The sequence below is a fragment of the Rhinolophus sinicus genome, linkage group LG10 (genome assembly GCF_036562045.2).
Source record: "Rhinolophus sinicus isolate RSC01 linkage group LG10, ASM3656204v1, whole genome shotgun sequence".
Taxonomy (NCBI): domain Eukaryota; kingdom Metazoa; phylum Chordata; class Mammalia; order Chiroptera; family Rhinolophidae; genus Rhinolophus; species Rhinolophus sinicus.
In genome coordinates this window covers 46,931,527-46,947,705 of record NC_133759.1, presented here as the reverse complement: position 1 = coordinate 46,947,705, position 16,179 = coordinate 46,931,527, and the positions used below count along the sequence as shown (strand labels likewise).

The following is a 16,179-nucleotide window of genomic DNA, read 5'->3' as shown; positions in this document are numbered from 1 at the left end:
TAAGCAGAATGAAAGGGAATTTATTCACTGCTGTAACGAGCTCCTAGAACCATGCATGACACAGAGTAGGTGCTTAATGAATACAAGTCATTTGAATGGAGGGTGGTACTTACCACATTTGCTCACAGAGACCTCACCATGTTCCAGGCAATGAAGTGAGCAATTTATTGGTGGACATGATTTTGTGTCCTTCTCTCACCACCCAACCAACAGGGTATTCTACCATTTCCATTTACCCTGAAGGACATGAAGCTTACAGAGATCAACTAAGTCACCCAAGGTTTTACAGCTGGTATCAGTGACGCTGAGCAGTGTCGGAGCCTGCATTTTTAACTAATACGTTGTTTGTGATGGGTCGGTCCTTGTTTGTGATCCAGTCTTTGGAGTTAGGTGATGTTTCTTGTGCAATAGTCTGTCATTTGGGGTCTTTTTTCTCATGTCATTCCCATGCTATAAAAATAATAATTTGCTAAAATTTATAATTTTTATGTACCTAAATGCTCTCATTTTATCCTCACGATAATTCCACAGAATAGGTATTATTACTCCCCTTGCATAGATGGAGAGAGGAGATTCTGGTAGGTTACGTAACTTACCCAAAGTCACGTTGTTGATAAATGGCATAGCTGTGATTTGAACACAGATTTTCTAGTTCTGGTGCCGATTTGCTGCCCCTGTACTGTCTCACCAGAAATTACCCATGTGGTATTTTATACACAAACCAAAGAAAACACTAGTGCAATCTTAAGCTGGATACTAATAAATTAATGTCTGTGCAATGGAAAGGAATTATCTCAGGGAGCTTTGTGATGATTGGGCCATGTGTGGAGGACTGTACACATTTTAAGGGGAGGTATCAGACCAGAGAACATCCAATGGAGGGGAAGGAGTAGGACCTTAGGAACACTTTACTTGAAGAATGACTGAACAAGGCAGAGATGCTTGCCTTGTAGAAGGGAAGAAGTAGGCCAGGGATGCCTGATGGTTCAGAGACAGGATCTGAAGTGTAGTCAGGTGGAAGAGGAAGGAGCAGGCTTGCTGTTTATTGGGAGGCGGTATATCAAGGTGGTTATAAGCTAAAGGTCCTGGCTTTATATTGTCTGGGTTTCTATTCTTGTTAATCTTTTTACTAGCTGCTGTCCTTGGGCAATTTATTTTACCTCTGTCTCATTTGTTTTGTCTAATGCTTAATGGGGATAATCCTCCTCCTCTCATTGTGTTGAGACCATAATTAATTGAGGTAAGACATGAAAAGCCCTTAGTATAGTGCCTAGCACGTAGTAAATGCCCAATAAACATTGGCTGTCATCATCATTATTGGTAGTTGTGGCTTCAGAGGACTAAAGGGGAGACGACTGCGATGGACTCAAACTCCTGGAGCCAGTGCGGTTACAGGAATCTATCAGTTAGCTGGTTCACCAACTTCATGCGACTAAAGAAATACTGAGCCTCATAGAGGAGAAAGTTCTGTTTTGGGATTATATAGAGTTATACACAGAACAAAGACTGTTCCCCAGCTCTTCTAACAAGCACTGTCTAAGGTTTTTAAATATGGCTGGTGACTGTACTGAGCACCAGATCTAGTTTAGCAGTGGAGAGTGATGCACTGTCAGCCCCAAGGAGAGTGCCGTTCATTAGACCTGCAGCACCGCTCTGGACACCCGACACGTTCTCGACGGCGGCAGGTGAAACAAAATGATCTCACTAACCCCTCCATCAGCCTTTTTTGCTGATCCCACCACCAAATCTGTCCAGAATCTGACTGTTTCTGTTCAGTTCTGTTGCTGCCCCCTAAGTTCTTGCCACCATCATCTCTCATCTGCACAATTGCAGTATAATCTCCAGACTGGCTTTCTCTGCCACTACTTTGTTCCTACAATCTCCTGTGTTTCCCGAAAATAAGACCTAGCCGGACAATCAGCTCTAATGCGTCTTTTGGAGCAGAAATTAATACAAGACCCAGTCTTATTTTACTATAAGACCGGGTCTTGTATAATATGAGACCGGGTCTTATATTAATTTTTGCTCCAAAAGACGCATCAGAACTGATTGTCCAGCTAGGTCTTATTTTCGGGGAAACACGGTATTCTCCAGGCAGCAGGCAAAGGGATCTTGTGAGAAATAAAGCCAGTCATGCTTCCACCTCTACGCTGCTTGGCATCTTCCAACTGGCTTCCTATTGACCTTGGAGCAGAATGCACACTCCTCACCATGGCCTGCTGACCCTGTAGGATCTGACCCTGCCTTTTTCTCAGCTGTCATCCCCTTTAACTGCTACTTGCTCATAAGCTCCAGTCACACTGGCATTCTTCCTGTTCTCAAAGGTATGAGGTAGTTCCTACCGCAGGAACTTGGCATATATTCTTCCACCAGATATTTGAATGAATGGCTTCTCCTTATTAATCATATTTCAGCCTAACTGGCCCTTTCTTGGAGAGGCTGTCCTTATCTATGGTGGCTCTGTTATCCTCTCATTTATCCTATCTTATTATCTTCATGGCACAGAACACTTTCTGAAATTATCCTGAAATAAGTGTTTCTCTAAGTGAATCCCTATATACTAGGGCTTTTTACTTATTCCTGCTATATCTTCACTCCCAAAATAACGTGTGAGTTTTGTTAGGTGTCCTTCATTTCTTGAATGAATGAACCCCTTGTGAATTAGGGTTTACTTCACCACAAGAGTTTGTGTTTATAACACAAACACAGAAGGTGACTGCAGGAGAAGGAACTCTTTCTGGACATTTTATTTCTCACACCATCAGGGAGGATAAGGTTAGGTCCTTTTAAGCTCAGAATGCAGGGGCACATTATAGCTAAATGTAAGGGAGAAACCACAAATCAGCCACTCAGAGTTTGAGGTGAAGGGGGAAAGAATCAGAGAGTAGTCAAAGAAGCAGTTAATTTATTATCTCTGGCAATATTTGAAAATCCCCCATTAGCCTTTTGCTCCTCCTTTTCAGCTATATATATATATTTCTTTCCTTTTCTCTCTTTCTGGGATCTTAAGGTGGCAAAAGTATGATGCGTGGCCACAGGGACATAATCTTACCTAGTTGATTTCTAAGGCAGGGTCACAACCTCTCAAATGCCTTTGGGGCCAGAGAAATAGCAAAAATGGATGAATTTCTGTGTGTCAGAAAGTAGAGTGGTGGGCAAGTGAACTGGGGAGCACATGCCCACAGCAAGGTGTGTATATTAAGAACAAAACAAGTCAGCACTTGGATTTGCTCTTTGGCCCTCTTGAGTTTTAAGAATACTTCTCCTTTTGATTTTATGACTTTTTAAAAAAACCCCCCCAAAAAAACCAGTCAATACCTTTTAGATGTGTGAGTTTCCTTTATACAAACACTTGTTCAGTGTCTGTGAACTTAAGATTTTGGTGCATGACAAACCAAATTGATACATATATGTAAAAAAGTAGGCTGGGATTTTTTAAAAAATTGAGAGCATCCTAATTGCCCGTTTTGTTTTCTTCCTTCACCTGAGGACTTGTACTTAGCACAATGTGGTTAATTATAATTAAAGATAAATTGTTTGCTTTTTTGTTATTTTCTCAAATTCCCAAAGTCCTTGTTCTTTTGGTATTATTTATGGATCCTCTACATAGATGTTCTTGTAGAAGTATATTTGAATGGAATATTTGGAAATATTATCCAGTGTGTTTAAAATAGGGGGCAATATGCCTAATTATTCCTAATAATAAAATTATTATAGGAATACGTCTATTTAAAAGAAGATTAAATTACCCATTATCCAATGATTAGCTGGAAGGGAAAAAGTATATCAGAGAAATGAGAATAGTAAATTTGTTCTCTGGGGAAATTTCAGAACATATTTATTTTCCTGCTTCATGGGTACCCAATGTAGAAAATTTAAAAAGATTGACTAGAACTGTGGTTTGTAATGACAAACTCACATCAGGCAAGATTTGTACTAGATAAATTACCTACCTATGAATCCAGATGATTTGAAAGTGCATTAATACTCATTGGCGTGAATTAATCTCTGTTGGGGATTGCAGTGCCAGTGGAAAGAGGCTTTGGTGCCACAGAGCAACACAGGCCTTAGGCGAGTCATTGGCTCTCTACTGAAAATACTCCCATTCCTTGTACAGATAACTAATTCTAGAAAGAGACTTCTGAGGTCCAGTGTGAGTTATTGGCTTTGCATGGACTTGTCCCCTGGGTACTTCTTTAAATTTAACTCAGTCTGAGAGTGCGTGGGTTCTAATATCTAAGGGCTGTTGAGTAGCCCATGTGAAATGGCGTGTGGCATCAGACAATCAGCATGCTGACAAGTTGTATATCAACCAGCCTTCTATCACTACCTCTTTTCTCCCTGAAGGTTTAGAGACTGGGACTGAAGAGGTGAAATTAAACTGACCTTTCACCCAACAGTTCTCTTTACTGTAAAGTTAAGGCTGTATAGTGATGGGTAAGGTAAACCATTTGGGGTGTTGGGGTGTATATTTCTTCTCCTGACAAAAGTCTTCAGCTTTAAGATCTGTTCCTTTTTGCATCTTTCATGGTGATAGTAAATCACTTGGAACATTCGGGCATCTAGACTTGGTGCCAAGGCACAAGAAGGATATATATATATATATATATATATATGTTAATATGCTAGTTTCTCATGTATGCTTATGAGTGCTCTGTCTGATGAGCCACCCCTCTTTTGAACTCTGGCTCCATTGAGAGTCCTTTATCACCTGCATTAGAATCAACTCAGAAGCCCGTGAACTGTGCAGATTCTGGAGCCCATGTCAGACCCGCTGGGTTAGAATCACCATGGGGGAAGGCTCACATCTGCCTAGGGGGAACAAATTGGGCTTCCCTCCACTGAGTTCTCATTTATCTCCTTCATTTGACACTGGCCCACATGGGATGAGGTTTTATTCTTCTTTACATTTCCAGTGAGTCATACAGAGCTGGGGCTAATGATGTTGTTGACTGACTGACTGCATGAATGCATTTCTAGTTCATTAGACTCTATCACTGACCATGGATGTGACAGATTGAGATTATGCTTCTTTGGTTTTAAACAGCAACATAACATATGGAAAAAGAGTAAAACTTGCCCATTCTAGGAAAGATAGTTCAAATGTGAAAACACGACACATTAAATGGGCTGGCTATTTTTTTAAAAGAAGTGCAATTTGGTGAAATGGCACAGTGTCTAACACATAGTAGAATTTCAGTAAATATTTGTTGAATAAATAAATATGTGAGTTAATAGAGGGCTACTGTTACTAAGTGGTAGTTTACTGGGGTTTGCGAGGGGATGTTAATGTTTTAGCACCTTCCTAGAGGACTTGGTGCTACCTTGTTTCCCCGAAAATAAGACCGGATGTTATATTAATTTTTACTCCAAAAGACACATTAGGGCTTATGTTCAGGGGATGTCATCCTGAAAAATCACACTAAGGCTTCTTTTCCGGTTAGGTCTTATTTTTGGGGAAACACAGTGCCGTGTTACTTATATTATAGTAAAACATGGTATTATTTTACTATAATATAAGACTGGGTTTTATATAATGTAATATAAGACCGAGTCTTATATTAATTTTTGCTCCAAAAGATGTATTAGAGCTGATTGTCCAGCTTGGCCTTATTTTCAGGGAAACACGGTATATAGGCTGAATGTTTGTCCTCCTAAAATTCTTATGTTGAAGCTCTAAGCCCAGTGCAATGGTATTTGGAGATGCAGCCTTTGGGAGGTAATTAGGTTTAGTTGAGGTCATGAGGATGGGGACTCATGATGGTGCCTTTATAGGAAGAGATATGGGAGGGATGATCTCTCTCTCTCTCTCCACCATGCGAATATATAGCAAGAAGACTATCTGCAAAGAAGGAAGAGAGCCCTCACAAGCAACCGAATCAGCCAGCACCTTGGTTGTGGATTTCTAGCCTCCAGAACCATAAGAAATATCCATTGCTTAAGCCATCCAGTCTGTGGTATTTGGTTATAACCACCTGAGCTGACACTTGGTCATGGGGCTTTCCGGAAAGATAACACCACTCCATGAGTCAGAGTGCGGGTCTCTCTGCCTTCTTCCTTAATGAATCTTTAGAGCTCAGGATAACCTGTCTTGTAGCAGGAACTAAAAAAAACCTTTATTAAATGAATGACTTATAAGTCTTCAGTCCAAAGTAGCAACTGCAGTTTGGAAGATTTCTAGGTCAGAAGAATGACAAGGGTACCCTGGGAGCAGCAGGGTCAACTCAGTCTCCTCAGAGCTGACCTGTTTGCTTAGAGCTCTGAACCAGCCCTGCTGCCAGCGGTTGGTCTCCCGCACAGACTCCATTTGGGTTCCTCTTGAAGGTGAAAGAAGAGCTGAAAGTGAGAGGAGTTGTGGTGTGAAGGATAAGACAGGCTGGATGGACTTCATAGCCACTCTAATAGGTGTGAGCTTTAGGGACGAGTGGCTTCTCTGCCGGCTTGGCTCCAGCAGTCACAGAGAGCTCTTAGTAACCTCCCTCCTAGGGACTCCTTTGCGAGGAGAAGCTGTTTTCTCTGACAATAGAGGGCCAGCCTCTCCAAGAGGCAGGTTAATTAAGGAAGCTGGACAGCTAGGGAGCACAAATGAGAAGATAGTTTGGAGTAAAATGTTAGCAGATCCATTTGGGAGAGATACCACCCCTGGCAAATTCTAAGGTTACCCCAGTGAGTCAGCCTTGGTCTCTTCATCTACAAAATGGGGATAATCATGTTGGCAACATTTGTCACGTGGGATTGTGAGGATTACTTGGGATAACATACGTGGAAGCACGTTTTATGTTAATGTCCTATATAAATGTGAACTTATTCTGTTAACTTTCTCTCTATGTTCAGTTCGTTCAATGAAGACCTCCTGTATGGTAGGTCCTGTATGTGGGGAAAAGTTGGATGTCTTGGTATCTAATTACTCTCTACAGTATAAAGGAGAAAAAAGAGTGTTTCAAGGAAAGAACCAGCAGAAAGTGCTGAGGGTTCAAAGGAGCGGAAAGAATGTTGTTTTTGGGAGGAGTTAAAATGCTTCATCAAGGAGACAGCAGTGGAACTGGGCTTTGGCGGCTGGGTATGATTTTTATGGGCTGAGATGTGGAGGAAGAAGATATTTCAAGGAAAGGTCCCACTAACACACAAGGCCAGGGAGTCAAGAGATGATGGAGTACAACCTGAGAGTGGTGAGAAGCCCACATAGGATATTGATGTAGGTGCAATAGGAGATGAGACTGGAAAGGTGGCCAAAGCCAGACTTGAGAGGTGGCCAAAGCCAGACTGAGAGACTTTGAGGCAGGTGGAGACTTGATTTAGCAGGTAAAAGGGACCATTAATGCAGTTGAGGAAGGATGTCCTCTAACTCACACGGTGCTCTAGGAAAACGGAACTGATTTCACTAGGGGAAGACAGGATGCTAAACATATACATTATGGTTTTCATCCAATTCAGAGGTTATTTTAAGCCAAAGAAAAATGCACAGGCAACAACGCTTTGGGATTCCTGGCCTACTTCTGCAAAGGAATGAGGAGCAAACTGCCTTCTGATAATGATGCAGTAACAATTCTGGCAACCGGAACAAGTTCTTTTGAGAGCCAGGCCAATTCAAATACAGTAGAATCTCAGGGCAGAGCACTTCACTATATTGCTAGTTCAGTTATTATTTTTTTCCTAGGGAGATTGCATTGCTTTTGATAACTCACTGAGAACATAAACAGCACAGTAATGAACATGAGACTTGCTCTTCCCCACCTGTGTGAAAATGGGATTTCTGTGGCTTCAGTGTTACCCTGAATTTCTGATTTAAAAATAGATGATTTCACGGATTAGGAGACTTCACATAACCTGCATATAATATATATTAAAAATTAACATTTTCTGTTTTTTTTTTTTTTTTAATTATAAAGTAATGTCATTTTCATGCAGCAAGTTTGGAAAACAGAAAGGCACTATTTCAAGATAACTTATATTCTTTCCCTTATATTTTTCCAGTCTTAAAAGGGTATGGATAGTTGGTATTTATTTATGTACGTAAATACACATACATGTTTGTGTGCATATACAGTTGCATATGTAAGGTACAACTTCTATAACATTTCATACCATAATTTTGTTTATACACACTGTTGTTTCCGTATGTCAATAATATCAAGGCATACTTTTTTTTGTGTGCTCAGCTCTGTTTCTTTGGAAGTGAATTAATGCACATTTTCTCTTGTCACAAAATATTTTTTGTGGTATGTGCTTTGATGCTCAGGAAAGCAAAGCCCCCAAAATCTTGCAAAGTTTTTGCACCAGTTGTGCTGTAGCACAATACTTAATAATTTCTTATATCTTTACACAGTTCATATATGAATTATCTATTGATAGAAGGATTATCATTATTCCCACTTTACAGATTAAAAGGCTGAAATTTCAAAACATGAAGAGTTTCTCCAGGGAACCCTTGTGCACTGTTGGTGGGATTGCAGATTGGTGCAGCCACTATGGAAAACAGTATGGAGATATCTCAAAAAGCTGAAAATGGAACTACCTTATGATCCAGCAATTCCACTCCTAGGTATCTATCCAGAGAAATTCAAAACTCTAATTCAAAAAAGTTTATGCACCCCTATGTTTATTGCAGCACTATACACAATAGCCAAGACATGGAAACAGCCGAAATGCCCATCAGTAGACGACTGGATTAAGAAACTGTGGTATATTTATACAATGGAGTATTACGCAGCCACAAAGAAGAAATAAATCTTACCATTTGCAACAACATGGTTGACCTAGAGAACATTATGTTAAGTGAAATAAGTCAGACAGAGAAACACAAATACAGTATGATCTCACTTATATGTGGAATCTAAAGAAAAGACTAAATGAATGAACTAATCAGAAACTGTTTCAGAGACATAGAAGAAAAACTAAGGGTTGCTAGATGGGAGGGGGGTGGGGATAAGGGTGAAGGTGAGGGAATTAGAAAGCACAATCGGTAACCACAAGATTGCCACGGGGATATGAAAGTCAATTTGGGGAATGTAATCAATAATGTTGTAAAGATTTTTTTGGGTATCTGATGGACACTTGTTTCGTTAGGGAGACCACCTCAGGGATGATGTAGATGCCTGATCACTGCACTGTACACCTGAAGCTGAAGCTGAACAATAATGAACGTCAACTACAAGTTTATATATATATATATATATATATATAAATTTACAAGAAGTGGAGTTCAACATTAGGAATAGAAACAGTGGAAATGTAATGGCTGTGTGCAATGTCAGAGGGATAGTTGATGGGGTAGGGTGGTTGACACAGTGTGAGGGATATAAATGATAAATGTCTAACTATTACATTGTTTTGTGCACCTGAAACTAATAAAAAACAAAACAAAACAAAACAAAAAACTCATAGACATAAATAATAGTTTAGTGGTTACCAGAGGGTAAGTGGGGAGGAGGGTGGTTGATGAGGGTAAAAGGAAAAAAATTGTGGTGATAGAAGAAAAAAAAAAAAAGAGTTTCTCCAGGTTAAATAGCCAGAAATCTTGCTATCGACAAGGTCCACTATGAATAAGCCTTGAGTGTATGACAGTGTAAGCCTTGAGTGTATCAGACTCAAATAGTAAAGCAATTTATGGCAGTGGTTAAGCACATGGACTTTGGAACACACTTTCTGGGTTCTAATTCCAGTTCTGCCACTAGTTCCTCAACTCGTCTGAGCCTCCGTTGTCTTACCTGTGAAATGGGGATACTAATAGGACCTTATATCACTAGGGTATGGTGATGATTAAATGCATTAATTTATGAGCTGCACTTAGAATATGCCTGGCTCATGGCACATATTGTCTATATGAGGGTCAGCTATTATTAAAACAGATCTTTTCTTTCTACTGTGCCTATGTTTTTGTGTGAATGAACCTTAATCTCTTGCGTTTATTAGTTTCCCTTTCTCCAGTAAATGTAATTTTATTTAAAACTCTAATGTGCACAGTTGTTACCTCCCTTCTGAGAGGGCTCATTCCTTTTTTGTCACCACTACCAACCCCTCCACCCCCACCTCGCCCCCAGAGGTAAATGCACATTTGACTACATGAGAATACTTGCAGAATTTTTGTTAGGATTTTTACTGAAGCTGGAAACAATACTGCTTATAGATTTTTTCATGACAGAGGATCAAACAGTTTTGCGGGGGTCAATTTTTATCTTGTTGACTTCTGGTGTTGCTCCAACTCCTGGCTGTGTTGCTGACACTTGGTGAAAATTCCAAAGTGGAGGCATCTTCACTCCCTTGTTAATCAGGGTGTTTAATGCAAGGGCTAATGATGTGATATGTAACCACACTGCAACTGTTAAGCCATATGGCATTTGCTTACTGTTATTTATGGTGAAGGCATTTATGCTTTTAGTTTCCTGAAGCACTGAGCTATATCTGAAATGATGCTCCAAAGCACTTTTGGAGGCAGTGGGTGGTAGCTTCAGTCCAGTCTGTGACAGAGTGGGGAAAATCAGCACCCATGATATGCATGAATCGAGATTCAGCATGCATTTACAACTGCACAGAACAGGAGAGAAAAATGTTAATTCACCTAGAAACAAAGCAAGATTGCGAGGTTGTCAACCAGTGCTCTTATGTTGAAAAGAGAGTGAAATGATATTTTCTCGGCTTCTCTTTATGTGGATGGATTTGGCCTAAACAAACCAAACTGAGAATTGAGAGTACCAGGTTAAATCTATATCTATATCTATATTTATATCATCTATATCTATGTATCTATATACCATGTTTCCCCGAAAATAAGACCTAGCTGGACAATCAGCTCTAATGAGTCTTTTGGACCAAAAATTAATATAAGACCCCATATTATATTATATTATGTTATGTTATGTTATGTTATGTTATGTTATGTTATGTTATGTTATGTTATGTTATATATATTAAAGACTGGGTCTTGTAGTAAAATAAGACCAGGTATTATATTAATTTTTGCTCCAAAAGACGCATTAGAGCTGATTGTCCGGCTAGGTCTTATTTTTGGGGAAACACGGTATCTATACATCTGTATCTATCTATCTATCTATCTATCTATCTATCTATCTATCTATCTATCTATCTATCTCCATGGGGTAAAATTTTATATTAGTAATAAAAATGAGAGCTGTCGTGCATCAAACTTTTTATATGCTAGACACAGCATCTTTAAAGGCAGGCTAGACACATGCCTGGTGCCAGTCTGTTAGGGGCATGGAGACATCCCTGTGAGATGAGAAACTGTGTTTACCAGATGCCCCCCCCCCCCCAGTGAGTGTTGTATATTCTACATTACTCGGGTCATATACATACACATATCCTGTCATATGCATTACTTACCAATGATGGGAAGTGATGCCCCAAGGGGCTCGTTCAACTTTATAGGGCTCAAAGTAGAAATATGGAACAGATGATACAGCCTGGATGCAGACCAAACAGTTCAGCTGTCAGTAGATACCAGGATGGTCCTGTTGGTGCTTATCAGGTAAAAACCTTCCTTGTTCCTCTGGAGCAGTGATTTTCAACAAAGGGACTGTTGGCAATATCTGGGGACATTTTTGGTTGTTATAACTGGTGGGGCTTGCTACTGGCCTCTAGTGGATAGAGGCCAGGGACGTCAGTGTATATTCTACAACGGACAGGATAACCCCTTCCCCAAATGTCAAGAGTGCTGATGTTGATAAGCCAGCTCTAGAGTGAGTCTGATGCTGAAGGTGAATTTCTTGTAAGAGGAAGGACTGGCTAGCAGGGTCCTCTTTGATATGCTCCTCCAGTGCAGCATTTAGCATCTCTTCTAAATAAATCTTAAATAGTTAAAGAAATTATTTGAAGAAACACTAATTCACTAGCCTGTATGCTACTACATCTTGTTCCAGTACTGGCTAGGCACTGTACTAAGCACTTTAAATGTGTCATTTTATTAAATCTGTTAAATAACCCTATAAGAATGAAGGCAATATTACTATATTCCAGAAAGCAGAGGTGAAAAAAAATCCAAACCTCTACTTTTAAGTGAATACCGCTGAGTATTATTTAGAACCAAGTAATGTGGCAATCAATACCTTATAACATGGCTGGATTTCTGGAAGATGAAAGTAAGCCTTATTCTGTACCTAGGATGGAGTAAGAAATGGTTATTGTCTTAGTGACATTACAAAGCTATAAATTTAAAAGAATTGAGAAATTGGATTATTTCTAGCCTGGTTGTTATGGAGAGAATGAGCTGGTTAATCCATGTATGGAGTGCTTCCTGCCATGCAACTGCATGAGAGATGATGCATTGTCATGTGCAAAGAACGATAGCTTTACCATTGTGGTCTTCATCTGTGTGGGGACACAGTACTCAGGGAATGTGAATCTCCTGGATCTCGGGGTCTGCTTTGCTGGCTGGTATGGTATTTCCTTACCTGCTTGGTTGATTTTTTCAGGTCCAACTGTAAGATCTGATCTTGATCCTATAGACCATTAATTTTGAAATTAACTTAAGCTCTAGTCTATGTACATTACACGTATTAACTCATTCATGCATTGTGACTATTTCCATTTTATGGACAAGGAAACTCAGGTGCAGGGAGGTAACTGCTCAGTGTTGCGTCAGGGCTGTGCCTAGATTTGAACCTAGTCCATTCATTATGTGCAATTCCACTGTGCTAGTATGTGGTGGGGTAACCTGGTGGAACAGGGGCTTTGGAGTTGGCTAGAATCCACACTCTGCTACCTCCTTGCCATGTGTTCTAACCTCTTTAAGCTATAATTTTCTTATTTATAAAATAGAAATACAAAATAGACCTCCAGTGTTGTTATAAGTATAATTGATCCTCATTATTCATTGTAGTTATGGCCTGTAAAGTTGCTACAAACACTGAATTGATGAATACTGAACATAAAGCTCCCAGGGGAAATGCAGGGTTAAGTTCCTATGAGCCTCTGGTCACAACATTTTTATTCAACAGTCAGTACATAATCTTGTTTTATGTCTGTTTCTGTTTAAAGCCATTACATATATATACAAGGTCAAAAGTGACCATAGTGGTTGATATTCAGCAGTGAGGTATGTAGCACTTTTTCTAGGATGAGTTCGTGAACTTAATTATCCTACCTTCGTGTGTGTGTGTGTGTGTGTGTGTGTGTGTGTGTATTTATTTGACTCATCAACATTAAGCTCATGGCCAACAGCACTATAATTCATGCCTGACTGAAGCTTATCTAACACACGTACGCTTTCTATAAGGCACATCACAGCCTTCCTTCACTTGGGAACACTAGACAGCACATCAGCACTATGCTTGGGCCAATTTAAGCAGTGAAATCACCAACAAAATGTGAGAAATATGGTCCTAAATAAGCTGTGAAAAGGATACTTGTTTACACATGAGAGCTGAAAGAAGGCAGAGCGTCACCGTGTTTGATCTCAGCCGGAAATGTGCATGTCAGGCAACTCAGATTTTTCACAGCTCTGCACATGTCTGGAAATGACTGCAAACGTTCCATTAGTATTGATTTTAGCATTATTAATACAAATAAATGTTAGTGAGTAAGGTAATTGGCATATGCAGAATCTGTGAAGACTGAGAATGGATTCTGCATACCTCCAGGGTTGTAGTAAGTACATATGAACTAAGGCATATATAATGCATAGCATGTTACCATGAGCACCTGGAAAGTACTTAACATGTGGCAGCTACTTTTGTTATTTTAAATGTGTGTCAAGAATCAGGTCCCTTTTGGATGGTTCCTTACTGGCCCCTGCTGTGGACTGGGAAGGTTCTGTGCTAGAGCAGATGGTGTGGTTCCAGGAAGCAGCCTGTAAGGCAGTTACACCTCATTTACCTGCTCTCTTTACTTCAGGGTGTGAACTAGGCAGCCAAATGTTGGAATATATTGGATTTTGGATAGTAGATGGTAGAATACAGAAGGAAAGGTGAGTTCAGCTCTCCACCTCTTCCTGCAGCATAGGGTTCCTACTTTATATTTCAAAGTTTTAGTGAATACTTCTTGAAGCCTGATCCCCAAACCTGCATGCACCATCAGCATTACCTAGGAACTTGTTAGAAATGAAAATTGTTATCCAGATGTCCTGAATCAGAAACCCTGTGATGGGCCCAGAATCTGTATAGGGACCACCAGGTGGTTCTGAAGCAGGCTAAGGTGGGGAACCTCTGCTCTGGTTGAACCCCCCTACTCAAGTTATTGAATTTTCTTGATTACTGAGTACTTTGCAGACTAGGAATCCCTCTGTGACAAGCATGCAGTATTTCTTTTGTGATGATTAAAACTTGCATGGATTTTTCAGGGATTGTCTGGGGCCTAATCCTTTTGTTAAAAGTGGCTCCCTATTTAGCTTATGATAATTTCTTCTTTATTAGGGTTCAGCTTCTTATTTAATGCCTGATGGTAGAGCTTCTTTTTATTTTGAATTTATTTTTAAGCAAATACCTCCAGCCTCCAGAAAGATGAAGTGAGGGAACGAAGTTGTCTTCCAAGTTCTAATGCATATGGATTGTCACGGTTTTTCTTTCATTTGCAAAAAGTTTAGGCCATTTCATGTTTCCTTTCCCCCTCACCTGTCCTCTAACCCAGATTTCTTTGTGGGTGTTATTTGATAACTCACACTTTTTAAGCTGACAATATTGTGACTATTTTGAAAATCTGCATTTTTGTCAAGTTAGTCACCTATTCATTTATTTCACAAATATTTATGAGAATATACTCAATGCGGCACACTCAGCTAGATGCTGGCAATGGATTGCTGAGTGTACCAGAGATGGTTGTTGCCCTCATGGAGCACACCTGTGGGTGGGGGACAGATGTTCAAGACTCAGGTAATTAGAACATTGGAAACTGCTAGGAAAGAAGCACATGAAGCTCTGAGAGAGTACACAATATAAGTAACTGGTCAGGAAATGTGTCCATGTGTGTTTGGCATTTGAATAGACTTTTTAACAGATGAGTAAAAATTAACTAGGTGAAGGTAGGTGGAAAGGGGGAGGTATGAATATATGTTCAGGTCTTCAAGAAGAAATAAAAGTGGCGGCGCTGTGTCACGAGCCACCCCTGTCACTGCACCTCCCCTGTGGTGCCCTCAGGCTGGCTGGGCCCAGAACTGAGAGCAAGAGGCGGGCTAGTGGGCGGGTGGCAGAAGCCCGGGAGTGGAGTGGGAATTGGCTGACTGGCCAGTGGGGGACACTGCAACTAGAGAGCCCACTCCACCACCGTCTGAACTAGGATGGCCTGACATGAAGGTGTCAGCTCTGATGCATGTTTAAGAGGAAATTTCTGAGTCGCAGATATAAGTGTTTAATTTGCTACCATTATGATCTTTGTGTATCTTGATATGAAAGTGGTGCAAGAAGACATACAACTGCTCACCCAAGGTAGTACAGATTAACGAGGGTAGATTTTAATTTGTATTAATACTATGGTGGGGAAGCTTTCTATGTAGAGCAAGCCACAGTCTTTTACTTGTCCCTGTTGTGGAAAAATGGAGACATCTCTTTGGGAACATGTTACTTCTGAACACGCAGAGACACCAACAGAAGTGGTTTGTCCAATATGCGCAGCATTACCTGGAGGTGACCCTAATCACCTCACAGGTGACTTTGCCTCTCACCTTATGCTTGAACACAGAGCCCCTAGAGATTGAAATGAATCGAGTGGTATTCAACACGTACCTCGAATGTTTCACCATGGCTGGGATTTAGGAGGTCTTTGTGCTCGTAGATCAAACACACAGCAGTTCTCCTGGTGGACTTTCTTCTCAGAGTTCATGTTCTTCCAGCAATAAGGAAGCCATGGATCATGTAGCTTAGCCTTTATCTCAGTTATCAGGAGTGAGACGTTTTGCAGGAGAACAGCTTAATCATCTGGCCCTAACGGACATGGAATGGGGGGGGGTACACTTGTTAGAAGCCACTGAAATTTAGGGTTCAGTACTGCAGCATAACATAGTGGTTGTATAATTTGTAATACCATTAGCAATACTGAAAAAATATGTGATTTTACATTAGGTATTAAGTTGTTGTGATTAAAAAGGAATCTGCATAGACTCCTCTCCAACCTTGTCTTCATCTGCTTGATTCACCAAAATGCCCAACACTGACGTTTGTTTTTTAGGTGTTCATAAAGAAGTTTTCAATGCATTTTTCTTTTTTAAAAAGTTTATATTTTTACTCTTTACAC

General features: G+C 40.2%; 1 pseudogene; it reads left to right on the top strand.

Moving 5' to 3' along the window:
- The first annotated feature begins 12,392 nt into the window (after positions 1–12,392).
- Positions 12,393–15,923, top strand: LOC109443576 (E3 ubiquitin-protein ligase KCMF1; annotated as a pseudogene).
- Positions 15,924–16,179: the final 256 nt, after the last annotated feature.